This window comes from Phaseolus vulgaris, chromosome 1 (genome assembly GCF_000499845.2).
Source record: "Phaseolus vulgaris cultivar G19833 chromosome 1, P. vulgaris v2.0, whole genome shotgun sequence".
Classification (NCBI taxonomy): domain Eukaryota; kingdom Viridiplantae; phylum Streptophyta; class Magnoliopsida; order Fabales; family Fabaceae; genus Phaseolus; species Phaseolus vulgaris.
Window position 1 is genome coordinate 4901480 of NC_023759.2, and position 7161 is coordinate 4908640.

Consider the following 7161-nt stretch of genomic DNA (forward strand, 5'->3'; position numbering starts at 1 on the left):
AGAAACTTGCAGACATTTGTTCTTCGACTGCAACTTTGCCCGACAAGTTTGGAGTCTATGCTATAGATGGCTTGGGGTTCTAGTCGTGTCACACTTTGAGCCGAAGAATAACTTTGACCATTTTAGGATGTACCCTGCTTCAGAGACAATTAATAGTGTTTGGAACACAATCTAGGTCGGGGTTGTTAGCGAAATATAGAATCACAGGAATAGCTTAATTTTCAAAAGAGGAGTGGCGGATGCGTGCCAAGTATTTTCTTTGGTGCAAGTAAGGGTTTGGTCTTGGGTCTCTTTAAATTTCAAATCAGCTTCGTTTTCCTTTTTCGATTGGTGTCTAGAACTTTTGTTGTGCATGAGGTTAATTACTTAAGTGTGTTAGATATAACTTGGGCAAGGTAAGTTTTTGTTAGTTTGAGAGGCTTTAGGCAGGAATCGATAGTTGGATACCGTGTATAAGGGTTAAATCACCCCTGAAGTGGTTTTTATTTATTTATTTTTTATTGCCGATCAAGAAAAATTACGAAGGTGAAGTTTGCACCCACTTAAATACAATGAAATGTCTTAATCTCTAGTTAATGTGGAATCTCCAAAAAGGAAGAAACCACCCGCCCCATCTGGACATTCCATCTAGTACGCAGATTAAATATCAATAAAAATGAATAACAAAGGTTTTACATTTGCTGCTATTTTTTCAAACTTTGCATACTGCTAATATAATCCATACACCAGAAGGAGTATGAGAAAGAGCCCACATTTTCATTTCCTTTCATTCATGATCAACCTTTCAATTATGCCATAGCAAAATATTTCTATAGGGTCCGGTCTATTATTGTTAAATATAATTTTACTCCTTTGTCTCTAAACTTTCCATATAATTACAATTCACATATACCTCCAATCACTATTTATTTAGTAAGTTTCTTATAGTGTATGTTTGTTGAACTCAACTATTAAATAAATTGAGGGTTTAGTTATGCACTTAGTCCCAAAAATTTAGGGTGATTTCTTTTATCCTTCAAATTCAAAATAAATTATTTTAGTTTCTTAAAATTGAAGAAAAGAATTGTGCATTTCCCTACATTTAAGAAACTAAATAAACTTATTTTCAATTTAAAGAATTAAAAAAGATCCACTATAAATTTAAAATACTAAAACATTGATGAATAATGGAGTTTAAGTAGGTGCTAATCCATAATGTTGTGAAATATGAAATTTTGGTAAGAATGTTGAAGAGTGAGAAAAACGACAAGTACGAGGTTGGATTGAAGAGTAAGAGAAAGAAGAAAATAACGTATGGAAGGGACGAGGAGGCGGAGAAGAGGATTTTGATTTTTGACCTCACAACCACGTCTTGTTTTATCACTCTTCTTCTTCCTTATGTGCACAACCTTCATTGATTCATTGGTCTATGTCTACTGTGTTATATCAAGTAGCTGGTGTGACTCATCAGAAGCATGCACGACCTAAGCACAACGTGATTGTGACCTACCTATTCACTAATTCAACTCATCATCGTTTTGTGCAAAAACAAAGAAGCTTCAAGGTGGGTTAATGGGTATTATTGGATACATTATTGGCCATTTGGGGTGGTGAATCTTGATAATGACAACATATCATATATAATAATTCTTCATTATTTGTTGCTTCTGTGTGTGAGAAGTTATGAGTTTCATTGCATGGTTGAAGGAACCTCTCATTTTCATTTTATTTACTTTTGAGATTCACCACTAGTCACTGCTATTTTGAGAGAGGGGTAGGAAAACAAAAAATAAAAATTCATCATTTTTTAGTTTATCAAATTTTAGATGGATTTAATTTAATTTCAACTTTTAAACTATTAAGGGATAGACGATATTAAGAATCCGACAATGTTTAAGTAGAATAAACAATCCTCAATGATCCTATGCTTTTCTCTCTCTCTTTTTTTTATTGTTCTTTAACATCGTCTATCCCTTAACATAAGAAAAAATAATTTAAATGTTGAGTTATTTTTATCTTGATAATTTGGAGATTAAAATTAAAATCTTTTCTACACATTATTTAAATCTTTATCCCTTTTTTCTAATGTCAATTTATAATATATTTAAATGATTTTTTATAAGAAAAAAATGTAATAAGTTTCTCTATATAAACTAAAATTAACCTTAAAAGTGTAATATGTTTTGCATGGGCTTGGAGTGGTGTCCCATAATGATCCACTGTTAAATTTCTCTCAATTTAGATTGTGTAATGCGTCCGTTTCGATAAATGAGATATGGGGAGTGATCTGACTACGGAAGTAAGCGAGTTGTGGAAGCATAGAAATGACGTAATCTTTGAAGGAGGAGTTGTCGATGGTTTAGAAGTAGTTGTCTTGGTTCAAGTGAAGGTTTGGTCTTGGATTACGTCCAAGTGTCTCTCTGGATTCTTCTCTTTTTCTGATTAGTGTCTTGAACCTCTGGTATGTATGAGGATGGTTTCTTGATATATTATTGAACTTAGGTGTTAGTTTTTAAGGGGTTTGTTTTTTAGTAAAGTCAGGGATATTTTTTAATCATAGGTGTCTGGTGGCGTGTCTTTTAGGTGGGAGTGAAGTAGGTTTATTATTCTGTATAAGGATTGGATCATCCCTAAAGTGATTCACCATTTATTTATTTTTTATTGTCGATACAAAAATCTTAAAAAAGTTAAAAATAAATATAAGATGATTTTTAAAAATTATCTTATAATAAATTAACTTCAACTCATATAATTGTTATGTTTTTTTTATTAATAATATTTTTTTCATGCGATGACATATGATTATTATTACTTAAGGTGTCAGCCTAAATAAGATATCAAGTTAGATAATAATGCCTAAAAAAAAATTTTATAAAAATTAAAAAAAAAACTTCAACTCATATATAAAAATATCAAGAATCGTTGAGCTTTTCTTGTGCTTCTCTTTTCCTTTTTTCCATTAATCTTTGACTTCTTTTGTGAAACATATATAAATACAAAAATTCTACCTGCCATATGCAATCACATTGATTTGTGTTGAATATGTTTCTTTAGTATCTGCAAGTTATTTATGTGGAAAACTGGTTAGAGTGATGACCTAACCACTTATAATATTGAATTGCAGACGCAGGTGCATCTATTTTATTTCTAAAAATCTTATATCTGAACAAGCATAACTTAATTCAACTATATAATGCTTAGTCTTCAATAATTATTATTGAAATCATATAGATGTCAATTTTGAACAGTCAGAGCATAATTCACACATCACTCTATTCTTCTTCTTCTTCTTCTTTTATTTTTCCTTTAGAAAAAGAGAGGGATGTGGCATCATGAGTTGAATATTTTCTCTACCATGATCACGTTAAGAGAGAAACGTACTTTTTAATTTTTTAAAAAAATATTAGTCACGCAAAGATTGTTATTTAAACTTTGTTCTTTGCTTTATAAAATAAGGATATTAATTACTTTTACTTGGTTATTGACAATTTTACTCAATAAAATAAAAAAGACTAGTTACGCCTGATGCAGTCAACAAATAATAAAAATAACTCAAGTGTTAACTGTGTATAAAGAGAAAGAATTTATTCAAATAAATAGTTAGGAGTGTTTTTTAATGGGATTTAGGAGAAAAAAGATTGAGCCAATCAATTTTTATTGGTTTAAATTAGTTTAGACTTTTTTTTAAAAAAAAAAAAACAGATTCAAATTACAAATTGGTTTGGCTAATGTATAACATATCATGATTAAGCTGTGGATATTTCTAATGGATTTTGGAAAGCTCGGGTTATTTCACTCTCAAATTTGTTAGGAAATTTTGATTGGATTTAGGGGTCTCTTGTGGTTGGGTAAAATCATTTGATGTCAATATATTCATGGGTGACCACTAGAAAAAAAATAGATAGATTTTTAGACACAACTCTGAAGCTGTAGGTAAATTTAGCATTACCTACAGATATTATCCACAAATCTGAATCTGTAGATAAATTTAGTGTTGTCTACGAAATATTATCCACAGATCTAAATTTGTAGGTAAGCTCAACATTACCTACAAATTATTAGATGTGTAAGTAAATTTTACATTATCCATAAATCTATACAGTAAATTCAATATTATTATTAATATAAATATTTTTATTAATAATATTAACAATATTGTTAATATGGACAACATTAATAATATAAATAATCCTAATATTTGAATAATATAAATAAATTATTATAATAATTATATACGTAATATTAAAAATGTTATTATAATATGAATAATTATAAATAATAATCATAACTAATATTATAAATAGTAATTATAAACAATAAAAAAATGATAAAAAATTAGAAAAAAATATATGCAAGATTACTTACAAATTTACTTATAAATTAGAGTTGGTAAGAATTATCTATGGACTCAAGTTGATGGATAATATCTACACATTGAAATTGTTAGTATTACTTATTAACCAGTGGATATTACCTACAAACTAAAATTAAAGTTAATAGGTATGTAAAGTATTAACATTATAATATTATTATTAATATAAATAATTCGAATAATATTAATAATAATAACCCTATTTCTAGGACACATGCCGAGTAAGCTAGTACTCATTTTCATGGCCCATAGGCCACGGCCTATTATGTGGTACAACTTTGTAGCAGTCTGGACCCAACGGGCTAAAGGCCCAGCCCAGTTTGCTAGTAACACCCGTAAAAGAGATTATAAATGATAAAAAATTGTTTTGTTATTTAACTGAACTGCGTATTGAAAGTACACACTTTGGGTACTCTATGGTAGTTAATCCAAGGTTCAGAGGCATAACTATTTTGAAACAGGCTTCAATCAAAAGGAAATTAGCATATTATAATTTTTTGTGGAATATAAATTCAGTACTTAACAATTATATAAATTAGCATATATATATATGGAACTCTATTAGATTAACACAATCGTAGATAGGAAGTAAAGAAAATCAAAATTACAACTTACTTATTTTATTTATTATTATTTTTTAAAATATAAATATTTCTTTTAAATATGCACTAATACCATAATTAATGCAAACCCACTTTTTCCTGTAAAATTGACTTATCAATATCAACAAAGAAATAATAACTATTAAGTTTGTCATCATACTTATAAAATTATATTTTATTAAGTTGAACATTTCTTATTAGGACAAAACTTATTATTCGTCATTAAAGTGTAATTAAAAATTTAATAGGTCAAGTCATGATATGATTATGATTTGAGTCACCTTATTTCTTAATGAGATAATTGTGGACCACAACAACTAAATTATGCTAATTTTGAATTGATAATTGAAATTCAGAAAAGTCCAATTTATACATTAAATCAAGTGAATTGTTATATATGGACCAATTTTCCTTGATGATATGATTGGATAAGTTATTTAAGTAGGAAGAAGTCACATTCAATGTATTAGTTAGATATTTGCATTTTATCTTGTCATTAAACCACTCTTTATCAATTCTTAATGCTCCTTTCTATGGTTTTTTTGGATACAAAAGGACTATAGCCCGTTAACATCAACCCACTTCACACTAGGCATTTTCTTATTCTGCCCCTCTAATTTCTAGCTGCACACTCATAATTTTTAAATGACCATTTTACTCTTTGTAAAAGTGACATTCAAATTATTTTATCTGTTTCGAAAATTTTCTGAAATTTTTAAAATATGATTTTCAGAAAAGGATTTCTATAACAAAATTTTCATAACAAGTTTTATGGAATTTTATTGGGTGAGATTGGGCTCATGTGGACGAATTTTGAGTGTTTCAAGTTTTCCTTTTCATCGTGTCTATTCTTCTTTAGCTCTTTTATATGCATTTTCTCATAGAATCCTAAAATTAACAAAAAATTGTGAATGAATTGTTCTTATTCATATTATAATCACAAAATATGTAAAAAAAAGTTTAAAGTCATAAATTAGGGGTTAAAATATTGTAGTTATTTTTTCAATAAGTATCCATATGTGTCTGTCTTTTAAAATGAAATATTACTGAAATATGACACTTATCAAACATCAACCACATTAGACATGTGTATATATAAGGGGATGTCACTATTTCTTTCAGAAGTAGTAGCATCCCACAGAACCTCCGCTGAGTTTGTACGTATAAAATGTTTGAAAAAAATATACATTTACAATTGAAAGAGTTGTAAAAAAATAAATGTGTCAAATCTCAAACGGAAAACTAAGGATCTTTCAATGAAAGATTTCAAAATCTAATAATTTGTTAAGGGTTTGACATCTCCGGACGCAATACTAACACGTATTAAACAATTATAACCATACATGCAATTAAAAAAAATTAATCAGTTCTAAATTTACCATTACAATTAATAAACTAACTAATAATTTAAATAAAAATCTAAATAATTAATCAATTCTAACTAATCTAACTAATAATTTAAATAATAACCTAACTAACAATGTAATTAATAATATAACTAATAATTTAAATTAAATCTAACTAATGCTGTAAATAATAATTACACTACTAATCTAACTAATAATTCATTATAAATAATAGTTACAAATAATAATGTAAAAAATTAAAATAAAAACGCTAAAACTACTATCCTGGCAAAAGAATAGAGGCTATTGAGGAGTTTCAAGTAGGGATGGCAAAGCGGGGCGGGCCGTGCGGGCCGGCCCGCGGCCCGCAGGTAAAAAACGCGGGGCGGGATGACCTTTTCAACCCGCTAACCCGCATTAGCCCGCAACCCGCGCGGGCCAGTTGCGGGGCGGGGCGGGCTGGCCCGCAAACCCGCAAGAAAAAAATATTGACACTTAATAGCAGCAGAGCAACCTAAACTGGGTCATGCCAATTAAATCAATTTCAAACACGATAAAGGAGCAAGACACCAGTTAGAGAATGAGAAGTAAGCAGAGGGTATTTTAGAAGTTACTCATGACCAAACCACCAATTGAGCCAAAAGTTATCTTATTTTTATTGTATTATTTTTATGAAAAATTAATTAATTAATTGTCATTGTTTTAATATATGCAGATGACGGGGAAGATTATAATTATGAAAAATTGGATGAAGGTTCTACTAAGGTGGCATCCAATGTTATTGAAATGGAAGACTGTCAATAATGTTTATGTTTAATGCTTTTGAATTAATGTTTATGTTTAATGTTTTGGAATTAGGTAT